Source organism: Boleophthalmus pectinirostris, unplaced genomic scaffold (assembly GCF_026225935.1).
Source record: "Boleophthalmus pectinirostris isolate CB_2022bp ecotype Guang Dong unplaced genomic scaffold, ASM2622593v1 HiC_scaffold_11, whole genome shotgun sequence".
Lineage (NCBI taxonomy): Eukaryota > Metazoa > Chordata > Actinopteri > Gobiiformes > Gobiidae > Boleophthalmus > Boleophthalmus pectinirostris.
In genome coordinates, this window is record NW_026570994.1 from 14,643,066 (window position 1) to 14,667,653 (window position 24,588).

The following is a 24,588-nucleotide window of genomic DNA, read 5'->3' on the forward strand; positions in this document are numbered from 1 at the left end:
GATTATACGCCTGCAGGTCGTACACATAGATGGTATATTTGAATGTATATATGATATATGAATAGACATATATTCTAGTCTCTTTGTGTGTCAGTGTGTCAGCGTATCAGTGTTTTCAGGCGTCCACACAGTGCCGGATCAGATCTGTACTCAAATGAATTCATGGGAGATGGCGGAACCAGATCGTTCTGTCTTTGGAGCCATTTTCAATTAGATTAGTGCGGACGAACGCTGCATCCCCAATGAAAACGATTCGAATACGTACTAATGTGGACGGGGACCGAGTTTACATGGAAATAATAATTCCGAATTACGGTTTACATGGAAAACATGTTAAATCGTCTGTATTTAATTCCACTCAACGTCTGGGGGTGGGGAAGGGTTCTGATTGAACAGGGACCCGAATGTATTTACGTCGACCGCAAGAAAACACACACTTCAGCTGCTACTGGTTTTGTTGTCATCGCAGTTTGTTTTTACGCGTGGGGTTGCGTACTGCTGTTTCCTCGCCCACACAAACTGGAGAACTATGATCCAAACCCAGACTCCTGAACCAGGGGGAGCAGCTCCGGTTCAGGTCGGGCCCAGATTAGCTGGAGCAGGGAGTGGTGTTAGGTGCCTCGGCCTGAGAAACGCTTTCCCCGGGGAAGAACCAAGAGGGCGGAGGACAGACTGCTCAGAACAACATATAATGAATCAAACAGGATTCACGGACTCCTCTAGCACGGAGGACAGGACCAGCCACAGCGCATTTTCACTTTTGTCGCACGGATCCAGTGCTCTTGCTTGCCCCCGGGGAACACACCATATTGCAGTGCGTTATCGCGTCAGAAGAGGGACCCAATGCGCATGCGCTGAACAACCGGAAGAATTTTTTAAGCAGAATAAGCGTTTACACGATCATGGAATAAATGAATTCGCCTTTAAAACTGGAATAAACCACCCACTTAATTCAGATTAAAGTTTAATTATGAATACATTTAATTACGAATACATTTAATTATGAATAATCATTAGGAATTAAATGTTTACATGGTCTTTTTAAAGGGGAATTCATTTTTATTCTGAATTAAATTATTTTTAAAGGAAATTAAAGCCATCATGTAAATGTGGCCATCTCTACTGAACTAAAGGTAAAAGGAGCTGTTAACTTGAAAACTGCCACGTCATGACATCACAAGGTGGAAAAACATGTGTGAATGAAACAAAACACAACTTGAATTATGTTTTTGAGAAGGTAACAACATTATAAAATGGCTAAAAGCTCACAAGACCCAGTTGTTTTTATGATACAGTTTGAAGACTTGAGACTGAGCAGTGTGTCTCTTAAAACGTCTCTTAAAGTCTGGAGGGCTCCTAATGAAGAACTGTTCCTTAAACTTAATTACGTTTTCCCAAATTGCACTTCGGACTGAACCTTAAACTTCCTCTGCACTTGCCTAATGCAGGCTTTAATGCAGTCAGGGCTTCAGTTGGACTTCAGTGTCTGACAGTGGTGGAAAAAATACTCAATTTTGAAATTTGAATGTGAATGTAACAAAACAAAACTCCAGGTTTGTTTGTGATGAGGAAACATTATAATAAAGCAGCACTGTGCAAAAGTGAAAGGCAGGTGTGAAAAAATGCTGTAAACTAGGAATGCCTTCAAAAATGGAAGTGTTAATCATTTATTTTCATCAATCAACAAAAAGCAGTGAATGAACAAAAGAGAAATCAAAATCAAATCTATTTGGCGTGACCACACTTTGCCTTCAAAAGAGCATCAGTTCTTCGAGGTATACTTGCACACAGTTTTTGAAGGAACTCCGCTAGTAGGGTGCTCCAAACATCTTGAAGAACTAACCACAGATCTTTTATGGATGCAGGCTTCCTCACATCCTTCTGTCTCTTCACATAATCCCAAACACACTCGAAGATGTTGAGGGCAGGGCTCTGTGGGGGCCATACTATCACCTCCAGAACTTCTTACTCTTCTTTACGCTGAAGATAGTTCTTAATGACTTTGGCTGTATGTCTGGGGTCGTTGTCCTGCTGCAGAATAAATTTGGGGGCAATCACACACCTCCCTAATGGTACTGCATCATGGATAAGTATCTGCCTGTATTTCTTAGCATTGATTTCTGAACATTAATCCTGACCAAATCTCCAAAACTCCATTTGCAGAAATGCAGCCCCAAACGTTAAAGGAACCAACCACCGCCTCCAATTGACAAAAACAAACAATCATTATTTATATTTTTGAAAGCATTCTTTGATTACAGCATTTTTTCACAAATCAAATCATCTTTAAACTTTTCTATGTTTTTATTACGAACTTCTTGGCTCTGAGCTCCTTCCTTGTCCTCTCCAGCTGTACTGACGCGCCCGTCTCTCTATAGTAGGTCACTGGAGCACCGGTCTGGTCTCTTTCCCCTCTCCGCTCACATTTGGGTCAGTTTCTTGGACGCCGGCTCTGATTGGCTGAGGCCCTGTCACCTGTCACGAACGATGGATTTTGATTGGCTCATTCAAACGTAAAAACATGGACCCCAACCTGAAAGCTGTTATTGTAGTTATTATATCTTCATTTAGCAACCATAAGGACCTGTTTACAACAAGTCTTTGGTGAATATTGGCCTCACCACAACATCAACTACCAGACCTATACATAGTGATACGGACGCAGGAAGGTTTTGCAGTGATATGAGTGACTGAAATTGTCATAAGTTTAAACCACCAAAGCGTCCAAACACAATGAAAACAGTACATACTTAAAAGTGACACTGGGCGCAGCCTTCTTGGAATCGATGTCGGAATCCTCGCTCGGTCTCCTCTGCGATGTTCCGAGTTGCGCCGTCCGAGGTCAGATGGATAATCAAACGCACCATAACCATTTATTATTAGTCTGTCAACATCTCCAAAGCTCAAAACGCTCTGTTCCACCTTTTTCAAGTTAGCAGTCGCCCTTTTACGTTTTGTTCTGAAGAGATTGGCAATTCCAGGGCTGAAATGATCCAAATGACTCTAGTGAAGGTGTAAGGAGTTTAAAAATGGAGCTCTTCCTGTATTACCACATGACATCAGAAAGTGGAACCTGAGTGTTGTCAGTTTGAGAGAAGGTATGTATTTGATGAGGAAACAACATTTGAACATAAATCAGAAAATAGCGTAATTCTTAAATATTACATGAGGACTGACAGTAAAGATGTTATCGCTGTACTTGGAATGTTCCACAGTATGGCATTAAACTTTACTGCCTCCACTGGGACAGGCTAGATCTGCGGAGAGGCAACCCCGCTCGCAGCACAAATGCGTTTTTTTTTTTCCCCCCCAAGGTATTTATGAGCAATAAGACCATCTGCAATTGAATAACACCAAGACACACTGATTTAACATCATACTACGGAACATTAAAAGCAAAGCAACGCGCCTTTAAATCACCATCATTGTCCATTTCTCAGCACACTGACTTGAAGCTGTACCTACATGGTCCTATATTGTCCGATCTATCATGAGTCCATTGTTGAGTCTGCCTCCTCCTGTGTTGCTTTCCACTTGAATAACTAGGCCAAAGCCACAAGACAGGCCCTAGACAAGCTATATTGATCATAACACTATCTCCTCTGGCTTTAAAAATGCCCTCTGTTCTTCCAGTTCTCATTGTATTGTACTGCAAGTGTGGTCACGATACTAAGATTTCAAACTCAGATTTCAATACTAAGGAATACTCAATACAGATTTTGAGACAGTAATATAAAACTCTCTTTATCTAGACAAAATAATGTGATTTTCAATGTTAATATGATAGTACTTTTTTAAATCCAAATCCATTTTAGTTTGATAGCGCATTTTAAAAACAAAGCAGTTTCCAAAGTGCTGCGCAGAGATCATAAAATGAAGACCACAAAAAGGTAAATTGCTCAAATTTGGTCATACCAGTCCTAAAACTATAAAACCAATAAAAGCAAAAAACATAAAAATCATAAAATAGTAGTAAATGGTGAAATAAATAAAAGACACAGAGGACCACACAACTCACACGGTGTTAAAAGCCAGAGGATAGAAAAGTGGGTTTGTGGGAGGTGTTCAGATGTGGGGGGGGGAGCAGAGTGTTCCAGAGTTTAGGGCCACAGAGAAGGTCCTGTTCCCTCCTGGTTTTAAGTGTCATTTTAGGCTCCACGAGATTGAGATCTGGATGAGGTCTGAGACGTACTGTGGGGCCAGTCCATTCAAAGATTTAAAAACAATAAAATCTTAAAATCAACTCGATTGGAACGAATTGGAAGCCTGTACAAATAATTTCTTATATCTGTCTAGTCTATGTGCTCTTATACTTCACTCTAGATCATTCAAAAACTATTAAGGAAAGCTCCATTTCTGTCCAGTGAATGTGACTTTTTTAGTATCGATACTACGAATTATCTAGTTTTGATACTAGTTTTAGGATTGATTAGTGTCTCATTTACGATACTTTTGACAACCCTGCTTTGTCCGTGCTTCACTATGTCTACAGTAGTTATGAAAGGTTATTAGTTAAACTTATATTTATTCAATATAGAGTTTTTATTGTTTTATGGTTCTATATATTACACAAAATTGACTCTTGTGAGCTTTAAGTCATGTTAGAATGTTGCAACCTCATCAAAAACAGACCTGGAGTTGTGTTTTGTTTCATTCATGCATGTTTGAGTAATCCTTTATTATTATCTGTCTAGATCTCCAAAGCTCAACATGCGCCGTTTCACCTTGTGATGTCATGAAGCTGTAGTTTTCAAGTTAACAGTTCCTTTTACCTTTTGTTCAGCAGAGATTGGTAATTCCAAGTGTGAAATAATGCAAATAATTCTAGTGAAGTGAAGTGATGTATGGAGTTTCAAAACACAATAGAGCACTTCTGTATCACCATATGACATCACCAGGTGGAACAGAGTGTTTTCTGTCTCTGAATATGCAGGGTTTGTGTATTAAACATGTGTGAATGAAACAAAACACAACTCCAGATCTGTTTGTGACGAGGAAACAACATTGTAACATAGATCAGAAAATTGTGTAATATTGGCCCTTTAAAAACAATCTTACTGTGAGTGTGGTCGCCTCTCCACAGACCTGACCTGTAACTCCCTCAGACCATCCACACACATAAAACAACTCCTTTTATCTTCACGCTGTTAATGACCCTTGGCTGGTAATTTTGTGATGTATGCTTGAGTGATTAGCAGTGATTAGAAGCCAGAGGGAGAAAGAGAGACAGGAGGAAAAAGAGGAGAGAGGCAGAAGCTGGAAGGAGAGAGAAATTCCTTCTTTCGAATCAAGAGTTTCTTATGCAATTTATCTGGGGCAAGACACATTTTGCCAAGTACATCTCTGTATCTCTACTTCTCTGAGAACTCAAAAATGCTGTTTATATTTTGCCTGTTTAATTACGTCACAGGTAAATCTCCAGACTTCTCCTTGAGTCTTTAAGTCCATAAACTGTCACTGGACTCATTCTACGCTCAAATTGTGTTAGCAATGATCAGTGGCGGAGTTAGCAAATTGGGGACCCTAGGCGAACTTCAATGCACCTTTTTTTCTGTTTTGTTTTGTTTATTTAATATATTTATTGTCTGTTTTTCCCCATTGTTCTTCAGACATTGTTCTGTTTATTTGAATTATGGTGGATTGGAAATTGTATTACTAGTTATGAAGCCTACAAGAAAACAAGAACTGAAAGTCGTTTTATTTTTTTGCTAATACAATTACATTTTTGTTTATATCCATGACATATGATTATTGTTTAAAAGTAAAATACTCTCATTTAATTGAGAAAATCAAATTGCCCCGAGGCTTCGTCCGTTAGTGGCACTGAGGGCAGTTTGTTGGGGGCCCCTCCAGGTTTGGGGACCCTAAGCAGCCGCCTACTTTTGCCTAATGGTAGCACCACCTCTGGCAAAGAACACCCGGCTCTATCAGCATCTCAGGAATAAGGACTTTATTAGTTTTACTTTAAAACAGTTCATTCTCGTTGCTGACACCAGAGGGCGCTTCAATGCCTTAAATGCCTCATTGGAAACACAGCTGAAGTTTGTAAAGTATATTTTCTGATTGCAGACATTATTTTAAGTTAGAAAACCTGATAAAAATACTAATCCCAAAGATGACCAAAAAAATTTTAAAAGAGAATTAAACCCACATGGATGTATAATATATGTTCTTTAAAGGTGCATTGTGTAACTTTTGTGGTGGAGGGTCTGTGAAATGATTTTTTTGATTTTGATTTTTCTCTTTTCTTTATTTCACTTATAGTTTTGTCTGTAATGTTTCACAATGTTTTCACAGTATTGGTATGATATTACACCTTTCTACCTTCATGGAGACCAAACTAGACCAAGCTACAGGTCAGATCTGTGGAGAGGCGACCCCGCTCACAGTCAGAATATCGTTTTTTAGGTATTTCTGAGCTATAAAACCACCTGTAATTGAATAAACGTAAAGTAGAGCTGTTTAATTTCACACTGTGCAATGACATATACGTAGAAAAAAAGCAGGTGACAGATGCCCGACCAAAAAGTTACGCAGTGCATCTTTAAACCGCTCTATGATTATAAAGTAGTACGTACTGTATAATACTCTCAAATGGAATCCTAACAGGTTCATATATGGGTCAGTACATGATGTTGAATACAGGATGTTCTTTTCTTTCCTTATTATCAGATGTGTTCTCCTCGGGGCAATGCTTCGCTCCAAAAACACGTGTGACTCAAACGCCAAACCATATAATGCCTTTCCAGTGGTCAAGAAACGCACGCCAGATGTGTCCCAGCTGGGCTCCCATACACCAATTTAACTACGCATATGGGTCTATATTAAAAATACACCGCGGTCCACACATTGTCAAAGCGCGTATGAGTAAATAGCTGCCGGCGAGTCCAATTGAAATCGCAATCAGAGTAATTAAAGTACGTGTGGATGAGAATGTGTCCAGATTGGAGAAGGTTAGAAGGGTTACGCTGTTTTTTCACTTTCACGAGAAGAGATTTGATTAGCGACTGCATGTCTCAAAATAAAGTAATCAGGTTTTAATGAATGGGAATACAAGCTAAACATGATGGAACTAAAGCGGCAGACTCTACAAAGGTATATGAATTACAAGTAGTAGCATTCAAGTATGCATTTGTAGTAGTATTGGTGTGTTTTAGTATTTTAGCGCTGATGCTTGCTTTTTAAATGGACGGTAACAGAAATGGTAGTAGCTGAAGTAGTATTAGTAGTTTTTGTAGTTGTAGTTGTAGTAGTATTTGTAGTAGCAGTAGTAGTAGTAGTAATAACTGTAGTAGTAGGAGTAGTAGTAGTCTTCTGAGTAATAGTAGTAGTAGTAGTTGGAGTAGTAGTAGCAGTCATTGGAGTAATAGTAGTAATAGTGGTAGTAATAGTTGGAGTAGTAGTAATGGTAGTAGTAGTAGTTGTCAGAGTAATAGTAGTAGTAGTAGTAGTAGTCAGAGTAATAGTAGTAGTAGTAGTCATCGGAGTAATAGTAGTAGTAGTAGTAGTAGCAGTAGTCATCGGAGTAATAGTAGTAGTAGTAGTAGTTGGAGTAGTAGTAGTAGTAGTCAGTAGAGGTTAGTAGTAGTCAGTAGTCGTCGTAGTAGTAGTAGTAATGGTAGTAGCAGTAGTAGTAGTAGTAGTAGTCAGTAGTAGTCAGTAGTAGTTGGAGTAGTAGTACTAATGGCTGTAGTAGTACTACTACTGTAGAAGTAGTAGTAGTAGTAGTAATTGGAGTAATAGTAGTAGTAGTAGTAGATGGAGTAGCAGTAGTAATTCTAGTATGTGTAGTCTTAATAGTAGTAGAATGGAGTAGTAATTGGAGTAACAGTAGTAGAAGTGGTGATGGTGGTACTAGTAGTAGTAGCAGTTGGAACTAGTGGGAAAATAGAGCGTAATAGAAGTGGTACTAGCTGAAGTAGTAGTAGTAGGAGTAATAGTTGAAAATATAATAAACAATAACATTCACACAACGCAGGACATTCATACTCGACAATATCAGTGAAGTGTCTTGCCTAAGAACACAACGACAGAACTTGGTCCAAGCAGGAATCACTGTAACCACTGCCACAATAGTAGCTAGAATAGTAGGAGTAGTATGATTGGTAGTAGTAGTCGTAGTAGTAGCAGTCGTAGTAGTAGTCGCAGTAGTACAAGTAAAATACCAGCAGTGGTGGTTATTGGTGCTAATAATTGGTAATTTACAAATACCAATACTAAATATATTAACAGATAAATACATTTTAAAGGTGCTCTGTGTAATTTGTCTGGTCCAGGGTAAAAAATATTATTACTTGTATATTTGGAGGGGACAGTACATGATATTGCAGTAATATAATCAAATGAAGTCTCTAACTGTCAATTCATGTTTTATCACAAATAAAAAAAATAAAAAAAATCAAGGCCCCAGAGCAGTTACTCCAATATTAAACCAGTATTTCAGCTTCCAGCATCATCCGGCCCCTCTCATGTTATCTTTAAGTATTTTTGGTTTTCCATTCGCAGCAATTAAACTCTTTGCAGACACCGCCTTTAAGAGTTATATTTTGATTTATTTTTTTTCTCTCCGCGCGATGAGAGCGGAGGGAGACTGTGGCGCTCGTCTGGCTCTTTGAAATATTGCCTCTGTCAGGGCCCATATCTGCGATGGTGAATGACATGGGCACAAGATTAGTCATGTAAACACACTTATCTGGTCTAATGCACTACTTATAGTCTATTCAAATCAGCAGAGAGAGACACAGGAAGTACCTTATATGGGCATGTATGACTGCAGCTATATAAGGGTTGTGAAAAGTATAGAAAATCAGATACTAATCGATACAAAAAATTGTATCGAAACTATATGTTTGAGCATCTGATCTAATGCACTGCTTATACTCTATTCACATCAGCATAGAGTGACACAGGAAGTACCATATAAGGAAATGTATTTATGTAGTTGTATATAAGGGATTGTTGGGTTGTCAGAAGTATTACAAATCAGATAATTGAAAAAAAATAAATAAATAGTATCGACACTAGATATTTGAGAGTCTGGTCTAATCCAATGCTTTTAGTCTATTCGCATTAGCATAAAGTGACGCAGGAAGTGCCATATATGGGTGTGTATGATTGCAGCTGTATATAAGGGATTGCAGGATTATCAAAAGTATCAAGAAAAAAAAAAGATCTGATAGTCGATACTAAAACTAGCATTGATACTAGATATTTGAACATCTGGTCTAATGCGCTACTTATTACACTACTACTATTCACATTAGTAAAGAGTGACACACAGGAAATACCATATAAGGGCAGGTATGATTGCAGCTATATATAAGGGATTGTACAATTGTCAAAAATATTGGAATTCAGGTACTAATCGACACTAAAACTAGTGTTAAAACTAGACATTTGATCATCTGGTTTAACCCAGCACTTATAGTCTGTTCACCTCAGTACAGAGTGACACACAGGAAATGCCTTATATGGGCATGTATGACTGCAGCTATATATACTGTAAGGATTGTACGGGTGTCAAAAATATCGGAAATCAGATTGTAATCGATATTGAAGCTACAGTATTATCAAAACTAGATATTTGAGCATCTGGTCTAATGCTCTACTTATTGTCTGTTTACGTCAGCATAGAGAGACACAGGAAGTACCATATATGGGCATGAATGACTATGATTGCAGCTGTATATAAGGGATGGTGGGGTTGTCAAAAATATCGGAAATCAGATTTTAATCTATACTACAACTATTATCGAAACTAGATATTTGAGCATCTGGTCAAATGCACTACTTACACTCTATTCACATCACCAATGAGTGACACAGGAAGTACCATATAAGGGCATGTGTGATTGCAGCTATATATAAGAGATTGTAGGGGTTGGCAAAAGTATTGACAATCAGATTCTAATCGATACTAAAACTAGTATCAAAACTAGATATTTGAGCATCTGGTCTAATGCACTACTTATAGTCTATTCAAATCAGCATATAGTGACACCGGAAGTACCATATATGGGCATGTGTGACTGCAGCTATAAATAGGAGATCGTAGGGTTGTCAAAAGTATTGGAAATTGGATTCTAATCAATATCAAGACTAGTATCGAAACTAGATATTTGAGCAGGTATCGATCCTAAAAAAGTCACAGGATAGGAATAAAGCTTTCCTGAATAGCTTTAGAATGATCTAGAATGATGTATAAGAGCACATAGTCTAGTATATGCCCATGGACCACTATGGAATCTTGTCTCCATGGAGATGACATTGCTTTTTACTGTCAGTGGGCTTGCCTCTCCACAGATCTGACATGTAACCTGGCCCTATGGCGTCACCTGCTGTCTCTAGAGATAAATAAATGCAATGCCATGCTGTGGAACATTCCAGGTAACAGAAGCCGGTGACGGACTCGCCATCAGAAAAGTTACACAGTGCAGCTTTAGGACCAGCTATGGAGTTATGGTTCTTTCTCTGATCAAAATCCTTCAGTGTGGTTCGATATAATTTCAGCTCCGTTTCGCTGTTTGGTTTTTATTACTCCTGATGAAAAATTGTGTGAGATTGGGGCTCTCTTGAGTAACTCTTGACACGTTTTTACTCTTTGATCAACAGATTCTTTTTTCCTCTTTCTCACAAGCTGAACATTAAAAGTCTTCCCCTTCCTTTAGAGATTTTGTTTCCACTTTATCAAATAAATCTCACCCAAGCTCCCCGATCTAGATGTTGTGTGCATGCCAACTAAACAAGCTAACAAGGTTTATATAGAAATACATTTAAAGGCCCTATATTACACAAAAGTGACTCTCGTGAGCTTTAAGCACTGTTAGGGAAGTAATTTCAAAACTGTAATGTGTTATTTATGACTTGTTACGGTCATTTCAAAGTAATTTGTTACATTATTATATTACTGCCTTTGTATTTATGTTAATCTCACCAAAATAACTGTGTGAAGATGCCGAACTTTTGCGCCGTATATGGACTGAACCAGGACTAAACCAGGACTAAACCAGGACTGAACCAGGACTAAACCAGGACTAAACCAGGACTAAACCAGGACTAAACCAGGACTGAACCAGGACTAAACCAGGACTAAACCAGGACTGAACCAAGACTGAACCAGGACTGAACCAGGACTGAACCAGGACTGAACCAGGACTAAACCAGGACTAAACCAGGACTGAACCAAGACTGAACCAGGACTAAACCAGGAAACAGGATTAAACCAGAACTGAACTAGAACAAGACTGAACCAGGACTAAACCAGGACTAAACCAGGACTGAACCAAGACTAAACCAGGACTGAACCAGGACTAAACCAGGACTAAACCAGGACTGAACCAGGACTGAACCAGACTGAACCAAGACTGAACCAGACTGAACCAGACTGAACCAAGAACTGAACCAGGACTAAACCAGGACTGAACCAAGACTAAACCAGGACTGAACCAGACTAAACCAGGACTGAACCAGGACTGAACCAGGACTAAAACCAGGACTGAACAGACTAAAGGACTAAACCAGGACTGAACCAAGGACTGAAACCAGGACTGAACAGACTGAACCAGACTGAACCAAGACTAAACCAAGACTGAACCAAGACTGAACCAGGACTGAACCAAGACTGAAGCAGGACTGAACCAAGAACTGAACCAGGACTGAACCAAGACTGAAACAGGACTGAACTGAGGACTGAACCAAGACTGAACTAGGACTAAACCAGGACTGAACCAGGACTGAACCAGGACTGAACCAAACTGAACTAGACTGACTGAACCAGACTGACTGAACCAGGACTGAACTAGGACTGAACCAGGTCTAAACTAGGTCTAAACCAAGACTAAACTAAGACTAAACCAGGACCAAACAGGACTAGTCTTGGACTAGGACTTGAAATCTAGGATCACCCCTAAGAGATTTTAGTGAATTTGTATGAAGAAAAACAAAAAACCCACCACTTCAATCCAGGTTAAAAAAGCAGTGTGACACGTGTTACTGACATTTGTACCGAGTAAAATATTACAGTTTTTTTTCCCTGTAATGCCGAACATTACTGCGTTACAGCAAAAAAAAAACAATGCATTACAGTAATTTGTTACTTTTATAACTTCTTACTTCCAACACCGGCTTTAAGTCATGTTATAATGCTGTTACCTCATCAAAACATTCAGGTATTTCAGATTTGTAATGAGGAAATAATATAACACAGATCAGAAAATGGTGTAATATGGGCCCTTTAAATTAAAAATAAATCAAATATTGTTATCTTGCACGTCATCGATCTAATACCCCATCAGATATCAGCTTTAACCCAAAACAAAAAAGGTTAGCATTTGTAATTTCCAGCTTTTATATTTATCTTGTGTTTATTTACTGTCTCATCAAAGCCACCGGTGCGCAATCATAGCGCTAATTAGCCTAGCACAAAGAGCATTATGGGTAATGTAGTCGCGCAATGGGAGGCAAATTGGTACATCGGCCGCATCCAAAAACATCATTTAGGGAGCCAAATGGATGTTGTGGTCAGAGGAAATGGGACTAGACAGGTTAGTTTGATAAATTTGAGTGTTATTGTCAAATTGTTTCCTGTTGTCCCCTCAGCGCAGTGTAATACATTCAGACATTGTCATTTAATGGAGACAAATCTGATTAAAATAAAACGCTGCAATTACACTTTGAGTGGCGTCACCTCTCCACAGATCTGACCTGTAATTTGGCTTTGCGGCACCTTCTGATTGTCATATTACATTATGATCTCTGTTATAATGTTTCCTCATCACAAACATACCTGGAGTTGTGTTTTGTTTCATTCACACATGTGACTGTTGTGTTTTTAGACTCCGTGTAAACTCAGTGCGAGCTCGTACACTGGAATGTGTTTTCATTTTTTGTATTTTGGCATATAACTGACCGAAAACTAGAATTGCAATAGCCAGTGGTGTAGTGGGGATTTTTTAAGTGGGGGTACACAATTTGTTACTTCATCGTGAAAAGGACTTTTCAGTACAAATATAAAGGCCCATTTTTACTCAAAATGATGCGGAATCATGTTATTAACATTAACGCCGTTTATAATAACCTACAGAACATAAATCATAGGCTAAAACACAACACACTTGCCCAGGACTGAACCGGGACCGAACCGGGACCGAACCGGGACTACACCAGGTCTAAACCAGGTCTAAACCAGGTCTAAACCAGGTCTAAATCAGGTCTAAACCAGGACTAAACCATGACTACACCACATCTAAACCAAGACTTAACCAGAACTAAACCAGGACTACACCACATCTAAATCAGGACTACACCAGTTCTAAACCAGGACTAAACCAGGACTACACCACATCTAAACGAGGACTACACCAGGTCTAAACCAGGACTAAACCAGGACTGAACCAGGACTACACGAGGAAAAAAACAGGACCAAACCAGGACCAAACCAGGTCCAAACCAGGACAAAATCAGGACAAAATCAGGACTAATCTTGGACTTGGAGCGAGAGACAGAACCCCGAGCCCGCAGAGAAGGATGTCCACAAAGTGCGATTGGGCGACAGCTGAGCTTAGCCCCGTGGGTCGCCCGTCCTTTCTCCTGCGATCACCCCATGATCTACACGGACACACCTCTGGGCTCATCTCAACACTCGGTCCTTGTTTAGACCTGGTTTAGAAGTACTTTTAGTCCTCCTGGTTCAGTCCTGGTTCAGTCCTGGTTCAGCCCTGGTTCAGTCCTGGTTCAGTCCTGGTTCAGTCCTGGTTCAGTCCTGGTTCAGTCCTGGTCCCTCATGTCTCAGGTCACTATAGGACAGTACTGCAGATATCATCTATGCCGTTTGTTTTTACCATTTCCAATAGCGCCAGTTTGACATTTACCGGTAAGTTGCAGCTATTTTATATTTGTTATTTATTTATATCTCACGCATTCCCCCATGTACCACGCCCACGACACCACGTCCTGACGATAGCTGTATTTTTCTTATTGTTGTTATGATGGTGAAAGCAGCTGTGGGTCTATCCTCTAGTTTTTTAGTGTTACTTAAAAAAACCAACACTATTTTCTGATCGATCTTATATGTTATGATATACTTGGAATTGTGCTTTGCTTCATTCACACACGTTTAACACACAAAGCCTGCCCAGAAAAACACTCTGTTCCACCTTGTGATGTCATGTGGTAATACAGGAAGTGCTCCACTGTTTTTGTAAACTCCATACACCTTTACTAGGATCATTTGGATGATTTCAGACCTGGAATTGCCAATCTCTACTGATCTAAAGGTAAAAAGTTGCTATTAACTTGTTGAAAAGTACCACTACATGACATCACAAGCTGGAACAGAGCATTTTGAGCTTTGGAGATGTAGACAGACTAATAATAAATTAGTGTGAATGAAACAAAACACAACTCCAGGTCTGTTTGTGATGAGGAAACACCTTTATAACATGGATCAAAAAATAGTGCAATAAAGGCCTTTAAAAGTAACACTAAAAAAAAAAACTAGAGGATAGACTCACAGGTACTACCACCATCATAACAAAAATAATAAAAATACAGCTATCATTATTCTAGTTTTAGGTCAGTTTTATGCCAAAGTACAAAACATGCAAACATATTCCAGTGTACCGGCCTGCATCGAGATTCCACGGAGTCTAAAACACAACAGTCACATGTGATCAAAGTGATGGATGTCAACAACTCGCCTACACCTGCCACAAGCACCCGCCGTCACCCATAATGCCCACCGGGGGAGCTGTGTCACTGAGCTGCCTTGGCTCCGTGTTACTACGAGGCGGCGGGGGGTGGGTTTCTTTCTTAAATTTAGATTAAAGGGCCCATATCTCTTTCACCTTTAACTATCATACAAAAACTAACCACTGTGCCAAAGTTATCTTCCAGTAACTCTCCACGTTGTTGCTTAATCACAGCCGAAAGCTCTTTCTCTTTTACTTTTGATTGGCAGTCTGCTCCATCAGCTACTTGAGTTCGGTGTATTTCAGTCGAAGTAATGTATGCTAATTGTAAATCATTCGAGAAGTGCCCTCAACCCAGGCAGAAAATCTTTCAGAGTACTTTCACTTTGAGTATTTAAAGTTCAACCGGACTCCTGACTACTGGTGGGAGAGTAGAGATCTAATATTTATTTAGGTTTATAACTTGTCTGGATGTTCATGCATTTTAATCTGCGCAGTGAAATATTTAGGAGAGGAAATCCAGGAATGAATTTTGACTAAAGATGCACTATGTAACTTTTCAGTTCGGGGTCTGTCGCCTGCTTGTTTCTATGGATACGTCATTGCTGTGCCTGGAATGTTCCACAGTATGACATTAAACAGCTCTACCTTACATTTATTCAATTACAGGTGATTTTATAGCTAGAAAAGTTACACAATGCACCTTTAAAGAGAAAGACATTGCTATTTTAGTTGTAAAGGGCTCACTTTAAATCATACGTGAAGTGGGTTGTGTATCTCCATAGCAACAACTAAAATAAATAAGTCAACTTTTCACTTTTGTAAAAAATAATAACTAAATGTATTTTAATGGGATATAAAGCAATTTGTTACATGTTTGTGTAAAAATACAGCCCTATAACGCATTTCTATTTCCATTACGAATCATTAGTCTGTTCAAAAAGGGCACTCAGTAACTATGGCAGTGTGAAAAAAAATATCGAAACTGAATACTGGCATTGTGAATCTGTATCGATATTTTGTGAAATATTTAGAAGAGGAAATTGGGAAACGAATTTTGACTTGAAAAAGAAAGACATGGCAGGGGAGCATTAAACGGATTTGAAAGAATTTGTGGACTGGTTTGTGAGTGAGTTTTTCTTTTGAATTTTCTTTTGTAAACATCCAACTTTTCTGTCGGAGGGTCTGCCATCTGCTCGTCTCCGTGGAGAGGTTGTTGCCATGAAATGTTTCACAGTATCAAATTAAATGTCTGTCTCCATAGAAACAAGGTAGGAGACAATATCAAGACTAGTTATTATAGGTTCGATCTGTACAGAGTTGAGCCCACCTAGACAGAATGTAACTCATGCATTTCAGGTTTTCAAGATATTTTTGAGCAATAAAAACCTCTGTAACTGAAAAAAGGTAAAAATATACAAGTTTAAAGTGGGACTCAACACCTAAACTTCACCCACAACAACATTTCAAACTGGACAGTGTCTGGACTTAAGGGGAATAAGAGGAAAGGGTCATCAGTGCAGTCCTGTGTGATGTCATGTAGTAAATGAAACTGCAGTGGCCACTAGAGGCAGTATACACTTTACTGTTTCTTTTTATGTTATGATCAGAAAGCTGCAAATGTACCTTTTTAACTAGAGATGCACTGATCCAGGTTTTTCATTTCCAAAACTTATATCAGAATTGTCCTGTTGGCTTCATCAAACCAGGACCTTCAATGTGCACTGAGGCGGTTTGCAGCCAAGTGTGAAGTGGCTGGGATGAAGATCAGCTCCTCCAAATCCGAGGCCATGGTTCTCGACCGGAAAAAAAGTGGCTTGCCCTCTCCGGGTGGGTGGAGAGTCCCTGCCTCAAGTGGAGGAGTTCAAGTATCTCGATGGAGGGGGGAGGATGGAGTCTGAGATTGACAGGCGGATTGGTGCAGCGACGGCAGTGATGCGGTGAAGAGGGAGCTGAGACGAAAGGCAAAGCTCTTGATCTCTGTTCCTCCTCTCACCTTTGGTCATGAGCTCTGGGTAATGGGCTTGTGCGTCTATTCTGGATGTCTTCTTGGGCGCTTCCCTCGGGAGGTATTCCGGGCATGTTCTACCTGAGGCCCCAGGGAAGACCCAGGACACGCTGGAGGGACTATGTCTCTCAGCTGGTGTGGGAATGCCTTGGTGTTCCCCCAGAGGAGCTGGAGGAAGTGTATCTGATGTTAACCAATACCAGTGTAGGAATTGAAAAGAGCATTTTTTCCCTCTCAAAATACAGTGAACTTGTTTCAAAATGTATCTAACTGTGTTATGTAACTGTCTAACTGTAAATGTATCCTGCAAGTAACTGAACAGCTTTGTATGAATTCAAGTTTAAACATCAGGAGGCGTCCTGGGCCTGTATCAGTCAGTAAAAAGTCCAGCCAGAATATCAAATGAACAGATATCATGAAATTGATAGACACTGCAAATTTTCCTGTATCGGCACCGATATTTGATACTAGTATCGGTATCGGTGCATCCCTAGGAAAAAGGAATTCAAGGAATACAAGTTATTCAGTTTTAATGTCATACTGTGGAACATTCCAAGAAGAACAATAACATCTCTACTTAAAAACAAAAAAGCTATTAAAACATACATCTACAGGAAATATCTATAATTTAACAGCATTATTTTCCCAGCATTTTATTTCATTTTGTTTAAGTGTATTCGCGTTTTTTTCCTCTTGTGTAGTCGTTTTGTGTTGTCTGTTTTCCTACATTTTTCCTGTTCCTGAGTAAATAGTAAATAAAACACAATAAAAGTCTTAAATCAGTCTTGTTTAAAAGTTACAAAAACCCAGGAGTTCACGGCAGACGCTCCAAACAGATGCTCCTGTTTTTTGTTTCTGTTTCTCCTGCACAGTTATTATGATTATTATTAGTACAATCATGTCCAAATATTCATACTGCAAATGTTTACACGAGTGGCAGTCATTTAGTTGTAATTCAGATGGCCAGCTAACCAGAAGATTAATGGTTCAAACCCCACCTCCCGCCACTACATACTGTTATTGTGTTTTTGGGCAAGACACTAACACGCCCATTCTCCTCAAAAACATACTTAGAATTGTGAGGTTTTTTTCATTCACATGTTTGAGTAATCCTTTATTATTATTCCGTCTACATCTCCAAAGCTCAAAATGCTCTGTTCCACCTTGTGATGTCATGTAGTGGTATGTTTATAATGTGTAAATAACATTATAAATTAGAGAAGAGCGTAATTCGGGACCTTTAAAGTGAACTTAACATGCAGTAGCTTCCATGGTGCACGCTATGATGAACTAATGCTAATTTGGTGGCATTTGCCTTTTTATCTGTACTGTGCATGACTGGAAAACCCAAAATATTTAAAGGGCCCTGCACGCCCCTTTGAGCGGCCCCCAGCCCCACAGCCCCCCACCACTTGAACTGGCCCTATGAGGCAATCCTCAAAAGTGAACCCTAACCATATTTTTTGAAATTACTTTCTGGCAAATAATAACACATCTGCATTTTGTGGATTTTTTTTTTTTCAATTAAAAAAATGATATTTATATGAAGTGTGACGTATTCACGCATTACGTGCCACCAAATTTGCAGCTGAATTTTCATCATCTGACAAGCTTGAGATCAAACAGTGACAGAGTACTGTAAGGCAGAGTAGTAACTCAGAGTACTGTAGCTCACAGTACTGTAGCTCACAGTACTCTGAGCTACAGTACTGTAGCTCACAGTACTGTAGCTCACAGTACTGTAGCTCAGAGTACTGTAACGCAGAGTACTGTAGCTCACAGTACTGTAGCTCACAGTACTGTAGCTCACAGTACTGTAGCTCAGAGTACTGTAGCTCAGAGTACTGTAGCGCAGTAGTACTGTAACGCAGAGTACTAGTACTGTAGCTCACAGTACTGTAGCTCAGAGTACTGTAGCTCAGAGTACTGTAGCTCAGAGTACTGTAGCTCAGAGTACTGTAGCTCAGAGTACTGTAGCTCAGAGTACTGTAGCTCAGAGTACTGTAGCTCAGAGTACTGTAGCTCAGAGTACTGTAGCTCAGAGTACTGTAGCTCACAGTACTGTAGCTGAGAGTACTGTAGCTGAGAGTACTGTAGCTGAGAGTACTGTAGCTCAGAGTACTGTAGCTCACAGTACTGTAGCTCAGAGTACTGTAGCTCAGAGTACTGTAGTGGAGTTAAGGACAGCAAAATGAAGAGTATGAAAAGAATGCTCAGTTTTCACAGAAACTGATATGTAAAGAAACTGTGGCGGTTTTCCAATGAACATAATCTGCATCATCACTACAAAACCCGCCACAAATACTACGCGAGGTTGCGTGTATTTCTTCGTCAGCTGACCCGACCCCCATCACAGTCAGGAGCGATAATGTGGCCCCCAGAGAAAAAAGTTGGTGGCCCCTGTGTTATAATGTTGTTTCCTCATCACAATGTGGAAATACAGGTTGTGCTCCACTGTGAACTCTGGAATTGCCAATCTCTACTGAACTAAAGCTAAAAGACAGTTGTTAACTTGAAAACTGCAACTCCAGGTATTTTAAGGAAACAACATAATAACACAGATCAGAAAATAGCATAACGTGGGCCCTTAAAATCCGTCTAATCTGCAGGGGGGGCTGTGAGCAGAGGGAGCAGCTTGTGTTTGGTTCATGTCTGACCTCAGTAAGTGACTCATTCAGAACACACAGAGGAGAGGCAAATGGGAGAGATCTGAGCAGAATGCAGCAGGTATTTCGTATAACTACATTAGAGGGGTATCCAAGGACATCGCAGCACTGCAACACACTCTTACTGCAAAAGCATCCATTTAAGTACAAGGTGTAGGACAACTTTACAGTCAAAGTACTTGAAAAATATGTATTAAAATACACCGACCACCACAATTACTGCTTCTGCTACTGCTGCTACTATTACTACCACTACTTACAACAACTGACTACTAATGCTACTATTACTTACTACTACTACTACTACATTCTAATACTACTACTACTACCCTACCAATACCGGTACTATTATTACTGCTACTTACTACTACTTACCACTACTACTACTTGGCTATTACTACTACTACTAGAATGCCTGTTTCAACTGAAATCTCATGTCTAGAAGACGTCATACCACAATACTTCAAAATCATAACACATCCAGTACTAATACCAAAAAAATTACTACTACTACCACTACTACAACTATTTCAAATAATTTGGTAATGATACTGACTGCTGGTACTATGATTCCTACTACTTTATTTATACCACATATTGTTCTTGTATCTGCTCTATAGCTATAATCTATGACATCTCTGGATCATTATGTTAAAATTTGGACATTTTAAATCACAATACTTAGTTTAGACTTAATAAAAGAATCTCACTGCAAACACTGTGGTCGCTGTATCCAACCGCTCTTTGAACCGATGAAAAGGACGAGGTCGCGGATACAAGCGGTTGAAATAAGTTTCCTCTGCAGGGTGGCTGGGTGCTCCCTTAGAGATAGGGTGAGAAGCTGAGTCACACGGGAGGAGCTCAGAGTAGAGCCGCTGCTCCTTCACGTCAAGAGGAGCCAGTTGAGGTGGCTCGGGCATCTGCTCCGGATGCCTCCTGGGTGCCTCCCTTGAGAGGTGTTACCGGGAGGAGGCCCCCCGGAAGACCCAGGACACGCTGGAGGGACTATGTCTCTCGACTGGCCGGGGAATGTCTCAGGGTCCCCCCGGAGGAGCTGGAGGAAGTGTCTAGGGTGAAAGAAGTCTGGGAGTCCCTGCCAAGACTGCTGCCCCTGCGACCTGGCCCCAGATAAGTGGAAGAAAATGGATGGAAATGCGCTGATTTCCAAGTTAGCAAACTGCGGTGCCAGTGGGAGCTGGCGTCGCCGTGAACGTCATCACAACAAAGAGTCACTACTGAGCAGCAGATATTTGTTTTCATTTGTACCAAAATTACTAAGTGTATCGCCAATTAAGAAAATAAAATAGGAGAAAGAAGTAAGTACAGAACAGTGGGCGTGTACCGGTGCCAGTGAAAACGGGAATTGATCTGTAAAAATGGCTCAAACATGCACGAATCACTCCAATTTACAACTCCGAGAGGGTACATCAGAAGAAGAAATAACTATGACATGGATAAAACCTCTGAAAGTCCGTTTTGCATGGTAGGTCTGCTTTAAAAAAATGCGCAAATGTTCCTTTCATAAATCAATGCCATAAAACTGCAGTTAAAATACTCCAAACACTAGTACAGAAATGGAAGTAAGCCAAAGTATCTGTGAACTGTTGCCCTCTGTGCCTTGGCTCTCTCTGATCTCATAAACGTGATTGGGTTTGGCTGGCTTCAAGTCGTCACGCCGCGCTGCCATGTCAGGGCGTTCTGTTCCCACGGTAACAATACGCAACAATACTAAAATTAATTCAGGAGGCACGACTCCAGCCTCCAGCCCGAATCCACCGGGTCCACCAACAAACAACTCCAGTCTCTATACAAACATTTACGAGTCAGGTCTGGTAAGGATCTGGAAATGTTGACTTCTGAGAGTGGCCAAGAATTGTACTTAAGTAACAGTAACGTTACTTCAAAATATTATTACTCAAGTAGAAGAACAAGAAAATCTAAGAAATTACTGAGAGTGAGAGTAAAAATGTATTTGGGAAAACTACTATTAGTAACTTATAGGTGCACTGTGTAACATTCTTGTTTCTATGGATATATAGTCATTGCTCTGCTTGGAGTGTTCCTTTGAAAAGTTACCCACACCTAAAATGAAATAAATAGACTTTTTAGTACATGTATTGAATGCATTGTCCAGCACTTGCAGTAATTTGTTGTTTCTAAATAATACTACTTAAGTTGGAAAGTTAGAAATAAAATACAATAAAATAAAACAACAACAAAAAAGTTGAAGTAAGTGCACTATCCCACACTTAAATTATAGCACTTTTTAAAATCAAAATTAAATAATGCGGAAAAATTTGAAATAAAAAAGTGTTGGAAAGTTATAAATAAACTAAACTAAAATAAAACGATTTCTTGAAGTTGGTGTATTGGGAAATGAATTGAGTGTACTTTGTAGTACATGTATTACCGTAAATACACTGTACCATACTTAAACTTACAGTACTTCTAAAAGTCAAAATTTAAAAATGCTAGTAAAGTTGGAGTTTTGTGAATAAAATAAAATAAAAACAATAAAATACAATAAAAATATATTTTAAAAAATAAAAATTTTAATAAAATGTAAAAATAAAAAAAAATAAAAAAACAATGAACAAAATTAATAAAATCCAAAAAATAAAATAAATAAAAATTAACTCTTCTGTGAATAAAATAAAATAAAAGACAATAAAATAAAATTGTAATAAAACAAAATTCAGTTCAATTCAGGAGTTTTGTGAAATGATCCGTTCTAATCTGAAGTTAGACTGATTTACTGATGTTCTGTGCACAAATACTGAAAACCAGAGTAAATACTGAAAACCATCTGTGGGTTTTTAAATGTGCCCAAAGTGATTCATGGTCTGTTTTTTTAATAAATTGTAGACAGGTGCCGCTCTGACTCAAACTGAAATCATGTCACATTTCCATCTGTTTTGGATTGATACTCATGTTAATGTTGATTAAAGCTGCATTTTGTAACTTTTCTCCACCTGGTTCTGCTGTGGCATTAAACTTATTTTGGTTTTATTCAATTGCATTTATTTTATTGCTCAAAAATACCTCGAAAAACCTGCATTCTATATGAGCAGGCTCGCTTCTCCATGGATCTGGCGGGTAAGATAGTGGTGCCATTCCATATTCCATTACTTGCTTGTGTCAGTGAAGAAAGATAAATTTATTGACATACTGTGGAACATTAAAGGGCAAAGCAATAACATCTCCAACCCCTCTCACAGTAAAAAAAAAAAGCTAAATTTAGGAACTTTTGAGCAATAAAAACACCTGTATTTGAAGAAATGCAAGACAGATAAGATTAAAGGGCCCATATTACGCTATTTTCTGATCTTTGTGAGTTATTTTTGCATAATATAGGACCTTTAAATACATACTGTCAATAGCATCGCCATGGTAACAAGCAGGTGCGAGGACCCTCACCCGAAAAAGTTACACATTCGTCCTTTAAACCACCGTAATACCACCAATCTTCTTCTCTTGTTCAGAAAAAAGTAGTGTTTGTAGAGAAGTGAAGGTTTCAGCCTAAATAGCAGCTTTTGCCTGGTAATCCTCTCTAACCTGCGTCGGTGTGTGCGGTGCTCATTTCCTCATCGTCACGGCGATGGGTAAACAAAATCACAGGTGCTGATCGTACGGCGAGGGAGAGGAGGGAGAGCGGCGGAGCGAGGAAAATACGCAACGTCGTGTCATTTTTCATGAGGACCTTCAGCACAAAAACATGATTGTGAATAATAACTTTTGTTCTGTGATATGTGAGTGAGGAGCTGGAGCTGAGAAATGTAAGAGATGAAAATCGAGGAGAGATATTAGCACAAAAGCAAAGCAGGTAACAGGCCCATTTTACACTACACTATTTTCTGATCTATGTTATAATGTTGTTTCCTCATAAACATACCTGGAGTTGTGTTTTGTTTCATTCACACATGTTCAACACACAAATCCTGCACGTTTAGACTGAGTTCTTCTCTCAAGTAGAAAGCACTCTGTTCCACCTTGTGATGTCATGTGGTAATACTGTGTTTTTACACTCCATACACCTTCACTAGAATCATTTGTGTAACTTCAGACCTGCCAATCTCCAGTGAACTAAAGGTAAAAGGTAGCTGTTAAACTGAAAACTACCACTACAAAACTGCATCGGACTATAAGTTGCACTTTGGGGGGGAAATTTATTTTTATAAATCAGAGACCAAGAACCAACATTTCATCTTGAAAGTTCTAGTAATAACAATAGAACCGAGAACAACAGACTGTTCACGTCACATATGAACAGTTCTTCAGATAATTTATAACATAAACAACAGAACAGAACAAGTTTAACAAACTCTCCATCTCACTCCAAATCACTAAATCCATTCAATTCTTCATCCTCAGTGTCACTTCTGCATAACTTCACTACCTCCAGAGGTAAATGTAAACACTTCCTCTTCTGCGTAGCTGCTGACAGACTCAGCATCAGTTCCAGTTAGAATTATTCTGGCCTTTCTGAATCCAAACAGGATGGTTTTGGTTGTCACTGCTTTGTCCATCCATCCAGTGACTTCCAGGAAAGTTGCACAGTGTCCCCTCCCAGTTGTCGCAAGTTTCTCGCTCACTCCAAGCTTTCTTTCTGCTGCTCAGTTACCGTTTTCGGCTGAATATTTCACTACTTACAGCAGGACAGTGGCTCTTTCTGCAGGAGACATGCTCAGTAGAGGGTGAAGTGACAGTGGCACAGGAGTAATAGGAGCAGCAAATACTGACACAAAAGCCTAGAGTGCCCTCGTGTGGCTGTCAGTGTCGCACCGGAGTATAATTCGGAGAACCACCCAAACCATGAAAAATAGTGTGACTTATAGTCCAAAAAATATGGTAATATTGGAGGACTACTCAAACATACAGTATGTGTATTAAACAAAACACAACTCCAGATATGTTTTTGATTACAACATGAATTAAAGCTCATAAGAGTAAATTTTGCGTAATATAGAACCTTTAAGTGTTTTCTTGTCCAGTAATCAGGAAGTGCGGGTTAGCCTGCTAGTTCTTGTTACCTTTTCAGTGATGGCAAAACTCCACTCTGGTCTCTAAGAGTTGTGAAAAGCACTTATAAACTCATCGTGATGAATAATTACGATGCTCAAAATGCATAGGTAAGTGAGGAATAACTTTGGGCCACAGGTTTTTGAAATATTTAAAAAAGTAAAAATCAGATACCGGGCCTTTAAGCCATGACACAATTCGATTCTTT

The 24,588-nt window shown here is 39.3% G+C and overlaps 1 protein-coding gene across 1 annotated transcript in view; it reads left to right on the forward strand.

Annotated features, from left to right (window-relative positions):
• The window catches only part of LOC110153193 (gamma-aminobutyric acid receptor subunit gamma-3-like), a 217,846-nt gene that overhangs the window by 80,704 nt on the left and 112,554 nt on the right, over positions 1-24,588 (forward strand). The window lies entirely within an intron of this gene.